Here is a 12,501-nt window from a genome sequence, read left to right as displayed (position 1 = left end):
GAACCACGACCCTCTCAGCTGACAGTAATTGAAATTTCTAGTGCCTAGATAGGCAGGCTAGTCAAACAGCATAAGCCCACCTAAACACCAACTACTTGAATCAGAATTATCTGGGGAGCTTGTTAGAAACACAAATCTTTAGGACCCATCCCTGAGCCACTGCATCTGGGATTAAGGATCTGCTTGTCAGCACTTCCCCAAGATGGTTGAGAGACAAACAACCGTGGGTGGAGCTTATATTTCATAACAAGTAAATGAGGGCAGCCCCTCTAAGAAAGATGCCAGATTCCTGACCTTTCTAAAAGGGATGGGCTGGAGCATCAGTCCTGGATCCTGCCCTAGAGACTCCAAGAGCCCCAGAGCTGGCCTTTGAAGACCAGATGACACTTATCCTCTTAAGTAGACCCAGCGTTTCCCAAATAGGTGGAAGACAGCGTGCTTCCACCAGCACCTATGGGATGGCCAGATGGAGGCCCCAAGAGCTCTATTCTTCACGTTTTTAACCCCACCCCTACCAAGGAACCCTATGGGTAGGATGCTAGGGAAATTGCCCTGCCCACCCTACCATCCTTCAGGATGGGGACTCCCTCTGAGACCCTCAACACCCCTACAGGCTTATAACTGAAAATGTTCAGGGACAGAAGGAATTACTTCAATCGCTGGGGAACAAGCCTTGCTATGGGGTTCGTTCGTTGTCATGGATGTAACAGGCGCACCTAATTAACTGCCTTTTTTGTGTCCTCGAGGGAGCCACTGGCCTGCACCCCCAGACATCTGAAACCTCAGATGTGTATTGAATGTTTTCATGTTAAAGAAAGGAGTTAAACCTTTTAGTTAAAATTAAACAAATAATGATAATACACCAACCTTAGTTTTGACAAATACTCCATGTGTATGGTCAGGCCACCCAAGATGGCTGTTCTCTTGCTCTCCGTACATCCTCTGCCCGACCAGCACCTGCTTCACCTACACCCTACTCACATGACTGCCCTTCCTACACACCTGTCCCAGCCCCAGCTAATGACTGTTCTAGCTTTAGATCAGCGCTCTCCACTATGCTTATTAAAGGGACGGTGAGGGGCGTGCCTCTCTGCTGGTTTCCCTGGTAACTGATGAGCCAAGATGATGTCAGTTCCCCCTATAACTGGTAAACCCCCCAACCGCCTCCCCCCAGAAAACTGGCGCCATGTCCTGCCCAGCTACCTGCTGCACACGGTGGGGTGTTGCTCCAACCCGGCTTCAGACGTGTAAGCTCTCCCGTCCATTAAACCAATGATGTCTGTTGCTGACTCTGGGCTCTGTCTTTGGTCTTGAAGGTGGGCAAGTACAGGCTTTGCAGGCCTGCGGGGTACAGCCCAACACCATGGTAATGTAAGATGTCAACAGTGAGGGGAAATGGGTAAGAGGTATATGGGAACCCTCTCCCTTTGCAATTTTAAATCTGTAATTATTCTAAAATAAAAGTTTGTTAAAAGTAGGTAAGCAAATGGAAACCACCTGCTAGAGCCTGCAGGGCCGCAGGTGGGTCTGTCTCAGGTCCCAGCCCTTCCCCAGGGTCTGGCCTCTCTGGCAGAGGCTCAGCTTCCGTGACTAGAGGATTCTCTTGTTCCGTCATCCCTTTGCACAAGCCCATGCAAGCCACACAGGCTGTTTCTTCCAGCCCTGCACCTCCAGCCCTATCCCCTGGGAAACTACTGTACTATTTCTATCTAGTTAAGGTCATAAGGTTGAAATGGTGTGGAATTAATTTGTCTACATCTAAACTTTGGCTTGAAATGTATTTCCTCCCTACTGATACTCTTTGCATATGTACTTTCTATAAGAATCACACAAGACACTGTGGGTGGGAGTGGAAAAGAAAATTTGGGGGCTCATCGACTTTATTGAAATGCTTCATAAGGCATGGTTTAATTTGGGGGGGCAGGGAGGAGAGCACATTTTTAAAATTGTGCTCTACCATGCTTCTTTTAAGAGGTAACTATTAAGAGGGACAATTTCTTTTTTTAATTTTCCGGTGAGTTTTGGGCCCTTTTAAAACTCCCAGTTAAAAGAATGTGAGGGAAGTAAGAGGGAAATATTCTCTTTGTGAGGAACTCTGAATGGAATGCATTGTGTGAGACCAAAGGAAAACTTCACTTGGGTAAGATTCTAATTGTATTCTTCCTTATCACGCTGGGCAAGCTGACAAGGTAAGATTCTAATTGTATTCTTCCTTATCACGCTGGGCAAGCTGACAACCTATATTTTACTGCTCAAAAAGGAAAAAAAAAAGCCTTAACTTGTTCCCGTTGCAGAACTCAGGAGCACCTAAAAGCACAAGTGGAATGAAATACTTCCTTTTTATTTTCTTCTCTTTTGAAACCGTTAAGCCATTGCTTGTTTGGAAACAGCGTGGCCTGCAGGATCCAGGAACACAAGACTGACCATTTATTTAGCCAATACATTAGGCACGTGATGCTAAGAACTGTGCTTGCCTCGAGCTTTGCAAGGTGTGGCCCTTGCAACGTTCCATCTAGAGGCGTGGCATAATTACCTTCAGGAGGAGGCAGTGGTTCTCAGCTGAGGGTAATTTTGCCTCCCTCCACGCCCCACCCCCAGATATTTGGTCCTGTCCGGAGGCAATTTCGATTGTTGCAACTTCGATTGGGGGTGGGGATGGGAAACGAAGCTGCTGGCATCTACTGGGTAGAGGCCAGGGATGCTGCTAAACAGCCTTCCATGCACGGAACAGCCCCAATCAGCAAAGAAGTATCCCACCCCAGATGTCAACCGTGCCAAGGTAAGAGCAACTGTGTGCTTTCTTCAAGGTTGAGAAAACATTGTTATTACATTATAATGTAATTAGTGTAGTGCTGTAAGTTAGATATAAGTCAGGTGCTCCAGAGAGCAAAGGAAAGATCACGTCCACTTGGGGTAATCAGAGAAGGTTTTGAGCCTTCAAGTGGGTTTTCTGTGATCCAGGGTACCTCATTTCTCCTAAGTCTTACAGGCCAAGATTTAGTTCCCCTAAATCTTGTAGTTCTGTATTTCAGTCAATAAGTAGCTGGTGAAAACCCTTGCCTGGCCAAGTAATTCAACATCTCTGCGTCTCTGTATTCTCTGCTGGAAAATGACAGGATTCATTCAGAAGCCCCAAGCTCCCTCCTGGCTTTGAGTAAGTGACAATTCTTACTCTGACCTTGTACTTGGTCACCCCAGGCCTCATAAAACACGATTCTCTGTCTGCTGTGGTTAATGCGTTCCTGTACCTGTCTCCCCCAACGTGGAAATACAGCATTTTGCTTATAATTTCTAGGGATCCAGAGGTCCCCAGAAACCCATCTCTGGACCTCTAAGGGTGCATGGGTCCCAGAATAAAAATTTTTGCTCCAAAGTTTCCTGAGCAACAAAATCTTGTGCTGGGTCTATCAGAGCCCTTGGAACCTGACCCAGCTGTGTTTCCAAAACTATCAAGCTCCTTCTCACATGCCACACTCGTCTGTCTCTTGTTTTTCTATGATGGAATTAATTGTTTTATTTTGTTACTGCTGCTTTGCCAAATCATTTTAGCTAATCTCATGACCTTGCCAAAATCCAACTCACACAGCAGATGTTCTAACCCGCCAGGATGGGCTCTCACCACTTTCTCTCAATCCTAGAGGATGTTTCTGGTGGGTTCCCTTAAGCTAAGGGAACTGCCAGTGAGTGTGTCCCTGAAGCCCTAGGAGAGAGGATCCCTGCTTGAAGGAGCTTAATAAAGACCACTAACAAAGTCTGCTGTAAGCCAGCCGGGTACACAGAATGTTACATCAGGGTATTTGCAGTATTTTGTAAAACATGACCTGGCTCTACCCAGAAGACAGGTGCTAAGAACTGCTTTGCTACTGTGAACAGGGCCTGAAGACCCTAGAAAGGCTCAGTAAGGTACCACGTGTGTCTGTTGAACACTTGAAATAGGGCTAGTCCAAACTGAGATGTGCTGTCAGTGTAAAATACCACCAGATTGTGAATACTTAGCATAAACAAGAAATATAAATATGTCATTAATAATTTTATATGTATTACATGTTGAAATGACGATGTATGGTACATATTGGGCTAAAGAAGACAGATTATCATAGTTAACTTCACCTACTTCGTTTTACTTTTTAAATGTGGCTTTTAAGAAATTTCATATTATGCCTGTGCTCAGATTTAGGTCTGCATTATATTTCTGTAAGGCTGTGCTGCTCTAGAGCCTCACGTATCCCCTGAAGACCAGTTTTAACCTCTATGGAGATTCCTTTTCTATCAAATCTAAATGACCTGCTGAAGGGCTGGTACATGACCCTGAGGAACCAGCCCAGACACCTGGAACCCCTTAGATTAGGCTATCTGGAATATAATTTTAATTGTTTAGTACCTGGTCTCTTAATGGGTGCTATAGATCGAATATTTGTGTCCCCCTCAAAATTCTTACACTGAAACCTGATACCTAACGTGATGGTATTAGGAGGTGAGGGCTTTGGGAGGTGCTTAGGTCACGAGGGTGAAGCCCTCATGAAAGGGATTAATACATTTATAAAAGAGAGCCCACACATCTTCCTATCCCCCTCTATTATGTAAGGACACAGCAAAACGACAGACATTTGTGAGGAAGTGGGCTCTCACCAGATAACGAATCTGTCAGTACCTTGATCCTCACCGGCCCCGCTACCTACTAATCTCCCATTGCTGCTACCACCAAAATCCCCCAGGCTCATGTGGGTGCCCTCCTAAACCCAGCTGGGCTCTAACACCCTGTGTGAGGCCACTGCCAACACTCCCACGTGGGTGTTCTCCTCACCCCCTCATTGACTGCACACCCAGACACAGATGCCTTCCTGGTACTAATTTGCTGCCCACTTCACCCTGTCTTTCATGGTGACTTTGGACTGAGTTATTCAGGAACACAGACAAGCAGGCAGGCACAAAGCAACTAAAATATCTTAGACAATCTGGAGCATAAACTAGCCTGCTGCATAGCTCTTTAGGACAGCCTACAGAGTTCTTTACAGTCTCATCTGGTCTACTTAGAGTGGAGTAAGGTGAGGATGTTGTAAGAGTGTGCCCTTAATGTCTCTTTAATTTGCAAGAGACATCCCTCATTGAGGGTGTCACTTGAAGCAGAATATTTACTTTCACTGATGCAGGGCCTTGTGAAAAGAAATCTTCTCTGTTTATTAAAATCAACATGATATGTAGTATCAGAGGTAAATTTCTTTTCAAAGAAATCTCCTAAAATGACCTGAGTTCAAATCAGAGTAAGGACTGATGAAACTTGCCAAGATGGCCCATAATTTTGCAGAGGAGCAGTTGGGTAGAAAATACCCTTTCTCCAGAGTGAATTACGATATGAGGCAACACCACATCTAATAGAAAAACACTGTGAAAGAGTCTCAAAGCACTACTGAGATATAGAAAGCATTAGTCAGGGGTTTCCCTGGTGGCGCAGTGGTTGAGAGTCCGCCTGCCGATGCAGGGGACACGGGTTCGTGCCCCTGTCTGGGAGGATCCCACATGCCGCGGAGCGGCTGAGCTCGTGAGCCATGGCCGCTGGGCCTGCGCGTCCGGAGCCTGTGCTCCGCAGCGGGAGAGGCCACAACAGTGAGTAGACGCACGTACCGCAAAAAAAAAAAAAAAAAAAAAAAGGAAGCATTAGTCAGGTGGAAAGATATTAGAATGAAGAATTAGAAATACAAGTGACAGGGACTTCCCTGGTGGTGCTGTGGTTAAGAATCCGCGTGCCAGTGCAGGGGACATGGATTAGGTCCCTGGTCCGGGAAGATCCCGCATGCCACACAGCAACTAAGCCTGAGCACCACAGCTACTGAGCCTGCACTCTAGAGCCCGCAAGCCACAACTACTGAAGCCCGCGTGCCTAGAGCCTGTGCTCCACAACAAGAGAAGCCACCGCAATGAGAAGCCCGCGCACTGCAACGAAGAGTAGCCCCCGCTCACCGCAACTAGAGAAAGCCCGCACGCAGCAACGAAGACCCAGTGCAGCCAAAAATAAATAAATAAATAAATAAATAATGCTGTGAATTCAGAACACGATGATAAAAAAACATTTTTTTTAAATAAAAGTAACAACACATGGAACTATTTCGAGATAATGTATATAATCGTTTAAGGCAATGGGTTCCCAGCATATATGTAGACTGAGCAAGAAATATATATAGATAACGTGCAATGTATATCTTCCACAATGCATAGAAACTGAATATTTTGAACATTTACTTACTTAAACTAAGAAATATAACATTAAAAATAATAGTTATGGGTTTTTTTAATTGAAGTATAGTTGATTTACAATGTTGTGTTAGTTTCAGGTGTACAACAAAGTGATTTAGTTATATAAATATTATTTTTCAGATTCTTTTCCTTATAGATTATTACAAGATATTGATTATAGTTCCCTGTGCTATACAGTAGGTTCTTGTTGTTTATCTATTTTATATATAGTAGTGTGTACTGTTAATCCCAAACTCCTAATTTATCCCCCTCTCCCCCTTGGTAACCATAAGTTTGGTTTCTATGTCTGTGAGTCTGTTTCTGTTATGTAAATAAATTCACTCACATCTTTTTTTAGATTCCACGTTTAAATGATGTCATATGATACTGTCTTTCTCCGTCTGACTTACTTCACTTAGTATACTAATCTCTAGGTCCATCCACATTGCTGCAAATGGCATGATTTCGTTCTTTTTTACGACTGAGTAATATTCCAGTGTGTGTGTGTGTGTGTGTGTGTGTGTGTGTGTGTGTATGTGCAACATCTTCTTTATCCATTCATCTGTTGATGGACATTTAGGTTGCTTCCATGTCTTTGCTATTGTAAATAGTGCTGCTATGAACATTAGGGTGCATGTATCTTTTCAAATTAAAGTTTTCTCCTTTTCTGGATATATGCCCAGGAGAAGGATTGCTGGATCATATGGTAACTTTTAGGTTTTGGGTTTTTTTTGGCCGCACCATGCAGCATGCAGGATCTTAGTTCCCTGACCGGGGATCAAACCCATGCCCCCTGCATTGGGAGTGCAGAGTCTTAACCACTGGACCACCAGGGAAGTCCCTATTTTTAGTTTTTTAAGGAACCTCCGTACTCTTCCCCATAGTGGCTGCACCAATTCACATTCCCACCAACAGTGTAGGAGGGTTCTTATGGATTTTTTTTTTTTTCTGGCTATCAAAGTGACATTCACTATAGAAAATACAATAGAACACAAAGAAAAATGTAGCAATCACATGTATATCTACCACTCAGCTTAACTTCTTATTAATATTTTGGTATATTTCCTTTAGACCATATTGTTTGCTTTAAAAATCGGATCATATGATACACGCTTGGACTTTTTCACGATGATACATGTCACAAACATTTTGCCATAACATGGACACACTATGACATAATTTTAATGGCTATGTAATATTTTGTTGTACAGATGCACCATAATTTATTTAACCACTTTTCTGTTGTTCGGTATTTTAGTGGTTTCCAATTTTGGCTCTTAGAAATAATGTTGTAATTAACATTTGTATATAAGTATTTTCTCACATCTGTGATTATTTCCTCAGGATAAACTTTTAGAAGTGGAAATTGAGTTGCTGGAGCAAAGTGTGGTACAAAATCATGTTGCTATCATAATTTAAATTACATATAAGTCAATAGGATATGCAGGAAAGAGTCATATACTTTCATGAAGTATGTGAGGGTTTCTTACAAATATAATTGATATATTTTTTAGCATTTTGGTTGGATTGTGTGCTTAATAATCCCTGGGAAAATTAAAGAACAGACTGTCCCTCAACAGTCTCAGAAAAGCAGAATTGCTAGTTTGATCCTAGTTCCAAAGGCTTCCCCTAGGCTTTTGTGGTAATAAAGGAATTATTGCCTAATATCGCACCGGCAGAACAAATAGTAAAATATTTATTTTGGAATATCTGCTTTCTATCTGGCAGGGATTTGGAATTTTAAAATCTTCTCTCAAATATTCCAGAACCATAAAATACAATAAGCTTTGAATTAAGAATTAATTGTGCTTTTCTTTCCCCTACTGTTTGTTCAATTTTTTAAGAGGAAAAAAAAATGCTACAGTTAACTCTTAACTCTTATTCTTGAATATTAATGTGTGCTGCTTCCTAGACGTTGGGGACTGGACCAGATGACCTCTTGAGATCCTTTCCAGCTCAGTATGTAAATCCAACTTTTATATTCAACGAGCTTTAACTTGGAGAACTTATCACCCACTGCTCAGTCAAGCCCTTTCCTCTTTAATGCACATTTTCTTTGCGCTTTAAGTTTCCTTTTATGCTCACAGAGGGTGTCTGCCAACCACCATTGCTGTAATTATGTCAATATTTTTACATGAGCATTAATCTAACAATGAAGGATACAGGAGCAGAATGCCAAGTTCAGTAATGCTTATAGCCATGAGTATGGAACATTCTTAGAACATTAACAAAGACGTTAAAGTCTTGAGTTAAGATCTGATGTTATATGATTATACTTGAGAGTACAAGAGAAATTCTCAAATGCTTAAGCCTTGAAGCGCAAAGGAAAGTCAGTGCTCTTTTTCACACAAAACCTTCTACAGAAAGATGGAAGAAAACCCATCACAATGTTGTATATTATTTATCCACTCTGGTTCACTAAACTATAGTTTTACAATTTAACACAATTCTTGTCTTCTATATGAGTCTATTGCTCTAACATACTCTGTAAATGATTTATGTTCGTTTATTTGGTTAAGCTTCTAGTTGCTGCTGGTTGGGGTGTGTGTGTCTGTGTTAGAATCTGTGTCAAGCACTGTGAAGGCCACCTAATGGCTGAACCCCAATATCCATGCCCCACTTAACCTTTTCCAATAGTCCCCACTTACACTGCAGATCCATTGTTACCCTCAAATATCCCACTTCAGGGCAGGAACAAATGACATGTACTGGGCCAAAGAGGACATTCACTGTACTGACTACAGTGATTAGATCAGAGATGGGCCTTGGTCTTAGCCAACAGTGAATTTCAGGACTATTATTGACACTTCTGAAACATGTTTCTTTCTTTCTGTGTAGTGTAGGACATAAAGTTAGAATTGTTATTGTTACTTTGCCACCATATAGGACGCTAACCTCAGAATCAATTCAACACACCAAGAAGGAAAAACTGAGAAAATTAAAGAGAACTGTAACCCTGACTGACCCATACCTTAAGGAATATGTTCCCTTTGTTGTGTAATGCAGTTGGAATTTCTGTTACTCGCAACTGGAAATATCCTAACTGATTCAGAATCTCTGAAGTGGTTATGGCTTTGGGAAGCATGCAGGAAGCCAAATGGTTCTGACCTTCTTCTTCTAGAACCTACTAGTTAAAGAAAAGATTAAGGGGAAGTACGGAGAGAGAAGTCAACCCACTGTGATGGTTAATTTATGTGACAACTTGATTAGATTAAGGGATGCCCAGATGGCTGGTAAAACATTATTACTGGGCATGTCTGTGAGGGTGTTTCTGGAAGAGATTAGCATTTGAATTGGTAGACTGAGTAAAGAAGATCGTCCTCACCAGTGCAGATGGGCCTCATCCAATTTGTTGTGGACCTGAATAGAACAAAAATGTGGAGGAAGGATGAATTTGCTCTCTTTGCTTGAGCTTGGACACCCCTCTTGTCCTGCCCGCAGACATTGGCAATCCTGTTCTCGGACCTTCAGACTTGAACCAGGACTTATGCCATTAACCCCCATCCCCTGATTCTTGGACCTTTTGGACTCAGACTGAGACTTGTACCATCGGCGCCCGTGGTTCTCAGGCCTTTGAACTCAGACTGAATTACACCATTGGCTTTCCTGGTTCTTCAGCTTGTAGACAGCAGATCAGGGGTATTCTTGGCCCCCATAACTGCATAAGCCAATAATAATAAATTTCTCTCTCTCTCTCTCTCTCTCTCTCTCACACACACACACACACACACACACACACACACAAAGGTTAGGTCTGCTCTGGTTCCTCCCCATTCCTTGGACATGGTCCTACATGGCTTTTGATCAAGAGCCTGGCAGTTTTTGTCTCCTTAGCCTTGAAAGAGTGCAGCACATTCTGCCCTGCTCTTTGGAGATTCTGAGCTTATCTATTTAGCCTCCTTCTCTCAATAGCTTCAAATATGGAAGAAGTCTTGAGGGGTAGACCAGCTATATATTAAAGATGGGTTCCCTCCCTCTAGCATTATCTAGGAGTTTGCCTCCTAGACAATGTGGAATTGAAGACGACTTCATTCTTCTGATCCAAACCCAGTCTCTCAGCTTCCTTCACACAACCCCAGAACCCAGCAGATGTCTCCCTGCCGCTCCTCAAATGTCCAGCGTGTCATACCAGCCATGCACAGAGCTTCACTGGCTTCTCTTTCCTCCAGCAGAGTCCCACTGTATAGGCTAAACTCAATCCTCTGGTTTGCGTTGCTCTCACAGCTCTCTGTACCTAAAAAAACATGCTTTTGTCATTTATCCAGTTTTTCTGATTGCTGCACAGAAGCACTGTGCAGCCGTGACCTGTTTCATTCTACTTGAAAGTGGAGGACTGCTTGTGGGTAACATCTTAATGTATTTAGGGTGGGAGTTCAAGAAGTGGTCCTTGAACTTCTACCCAACTAGCTACTTGACCTTGGCAAATTCACTTAACATCTCCTAGGGATGATAATGGCTACTTCTTTGGATTCTTACATGGATCAAGGGAAATAATATTTATACAAAGCACTTTCAAGGAAAAAATTCTTTAAATAAAAGGTAGTCTTTTTAAAATTCATTTATTCATTCATTCAAAGACACTTATTGAACACTTAATATATGCCAGACATTTTGCTAGGAGCAGGTGAGGGAAAATGAATGAATAAGACTTGGAAACCTGGTCTCACAAGAAGCTCACAATTCTAGTGGGGAAGGTGAATATGTAATTCAGTAACGGAAGTGCATCATGTAATTATAGACATAGGTATAATGTAAAATGGCATAGAGAAAGGAATAATTCCTTATATTCTTCTGGGGTAGGGAGGTTATGAAAGGCTTCCCAGAGAAAGTGAGGTTTTAGCTGAATTCCTATGTTCACCAAGAGTTTACAGAAAGAAAAAGAATACATCTCACTTGGCTGTTGTGTTGTTGCCTCTTATAACGTCATGTCTCAAAAGCAACTTGAAGAATATGCAATAATTGATTTAAACTGATTTTAAGCAATCATTTAAAAACTGTCAGGCCTATCAGCCCATACAGAAATTGAGTGTGATGCAGATGTTAAGATTTTCAAACAATTGAAAGGACTGTGGAAATGAGAATATCATCTTCCGCTAGTTCCCGAACATCCTGGTAATATTTATTGCAGTTGCACTGAGAGGCTTTGCCTGTTAAAGCCTACTGGTCATCCAAAATCTCTTGAAATACATGATTTCCAGAAAGACATCTATTCAAAACCTTTTTAAAAACTATATAATGAAAGCACCAATGAAAAATAGCAACCTACTTCGCAGCAAAGTTGAAAAATATATGAAAGGAGGTAAAAGTGCACCATGGGAAATTCCTTTGCTGAAATGTCTAATGTTGTTTATTTATTTTGCGGTACGCGGGCCTCTCAGTGTTGTGGCCTCTCCCGTTGCGGAGCACAGGCTCCGGACGCGCAGGCTCAGCGGCCACGGCTCACGGGCGCAGCCGCTCCGCGGCATGTGGGATCTTCCCAGACCGGGGCACAAACCCCTGTCCCCTGCATCGGCAGGCGGACTCTCAACCACTGCGCCACCAGGGGAGCCCTCTAATGTTGTTTAAGAATACTTTGCCCTTAAGCAATTCTTCGTATTGCCCAAGAATATAATTTCTATTTCTATGAAGAAAAGTGAAAGACATTTATTACCAGAAACAGCAAACAACAATCGCCATTCGTTTGTTTGCGATTGTTTCACAAGGAAACGTTTAAATGTGTGTAGCTATTCTCTTATGTTGAAGTGTTTGAAATGTTTCTAAAAGTAAATAATATTTTGTTCACAGAGACACTAGGTAAGCAAAATATCATAATTATTAATAAGCCAATATGTCATGATATCAATAACTGTTAAAAAACAAAAACCATCATATTTCTGACATAAAATACATCGATGAAATCAGGGTTGTACATCCATATAGAATGTGGTGGTTGAAATTAATTTCACACAGTTTATAAAACTCAAGACTATTTTTGGTTTCTCTGACGTTTCCAGAATCAACATGTCATGAATGAGTATCTATGTGAAAGAAAAGAGATGAAAAATTCCTTTACAGATGCTTCACGTGAAATGTTTAGGGATTTAGCTAATTTATACTTACTTTTTTTACTGTGTGCAGATTTCTGATATCGCTAGTTCTGTGTCAGTCATTTCTTTTATTTGAATAAATTCACTATGTATAACTTCTGTTTTTTTAAAAAAATGATTTTATGTAAGTACATTATCTACATAGGAAGATCTTCATGGTATATTAAGGGGAAATGTCAGCCTA

The sequence above is a fragment of the Leucopleurus acutus genome, assembly GCF_964270905.1.
Source record: "Leucopleurus acutus genome assembly, chromosome: 10".
Lineage (NCBI taxonomy): Eukaryota > Metazoa > Chordata > Mammalia > Artiodactyla > Delphinidae > Leucopleurus > Leucopleurus acutus.
The sequence above is the reverse complement of the archived record's forward strand: the minus strand, read 5'-3'. Positions refer to the sequence as shown.